This window comes from Salvia miltiorrhiza, unplaced genomic scaffold (assembly GCF_028751815.1).
Source record: "Salvia miltiorrhiza cultivar Shanhuang (shh) unplaced genomic scaffold, IMPLAD_Smil_shh fragScaff_scaffold_20:::fragment_4:::debris, whole genome shotgun sequence".
Classification (NCBI taxonomy): domain Eukaryota; kingdom Viridiplantae; phylum Streptophyta; class Magnoliopsida; order Lamiales; family Lamiaceae; genus Salvia; species Salvia miltiorrhiza.
In genome coordinates, this window is record NW_026651445.1 from 1 (window position 1) to 1,177 (window position 1,177).

The 1,177-nt window shown below is 34.7% G+C and overlaps 1 long non-coding RNA gene across 1 annotated transcript; it reads right to left on the reverse strand.

The window, feature by feature from the left end:
* Positions 1–219: 219 nt before the first annotated feature.
* LOC131002802 (uncharacterized) lies at positions 220–938 on the reverse strand. Its single transcript, XR_009094417.1, has 2 exons — positions 634–938; positions 220–406 (listed from the first exon to the last, which is right to left on the reverse strand). It is a non-coding gene; the product is annotated as an uncharacterized LOC131002802 (long non-coding RNA).
* Between the last annotated feature and the right edge of the window lie 239 nt (positions 939–1,177).

Below are 1,177 nucleotides of genomic sequence, written 5' to 3' on the forward strand. Positions count from 1 at the left end.
CACGTTGAGATGGTTAACAACGCCAACTCTAATGTTAGGGTGTTAAAGGCGATAGGAACGTCAATGTTGGGGGAAAATTGGTACTTAACCCTTTTATTAACTAATTAATAATTACTTAATATGTACACAATTTACACGAGTCTAACATTATAATCACGATACACTAGTTTTTATATAACAATCAAATGATAATCAGTTTTGAGGGATGTGAGAACCATATACAAGAATCACAAAATAAACTAACAAATCGAAGGAAATTAAATGTAGAGATCTTGTTTATCAAAATCTAAAGGACTTGGTTTATCGATTACCTCAGATAATCAAGTTCCACTTCAGAAGCTTGTGCAGTTACGAGGCGTTTCATTTTCTCCAGTGCATCTTTCTCGGCTTTATTCTTGAAACGGTTCTGCAATACAATATATACAATAAAAATACATAAAAGAGACTTCCAAAAGCACATGCAAAATATCGCAGGTCGCTTTTATGTTTAGAAAAGTCAATGGGATATCTGATTACAAACAAATCGGGGACATTGACGTAGAAGCCAGGATAATCCATATCATATATCTGGAGTGATTACTGAACAAACAAATACAAATACGTGTATTAAATTAATTCTGTATAATTCTTAACATTAATTATGAACTCAAAACTCGTATGAATTTGAGTTACGTTTCCCAGCCATCAAGGGACAATCTCCTCCTCGATGTAAGCTTCCAACTGGATTCTTTGAATTCAACTGCTTTCACCACAAAGCCTAGGGGGATTTTTGTCACGTGTGTATGAAAGTAGCATACTACACAGCGGCGAGTGAGAAGACATGATAATCGATCAAGAATGAGAAGAATATGTTGGATTGGAGTGACAAGAGAAGAAGAGGGCGGCGCATATGAAAACCTATTTTCACTTCTATCTATATATATATATATAAAACCCAAGTGCTAATTCTATCAAGTTAGAATCTGATGAAAAAAGACCTACACCAATAAATGATGAGGTAGTCTTGCATAGGACCGGACCGGTCTCATGTATGAGACCGGGTCCTCGTACCCATTTATGCTGCCCCTAACCGGCTCATGTTTAAGTAAAATTTATAATAATGATTTTAGAGAAAATTACAGAGTTTAGCGTTTTTTTCATTTATTTTTTATTTTCCCTTTATTTGCGTATGTTTTGG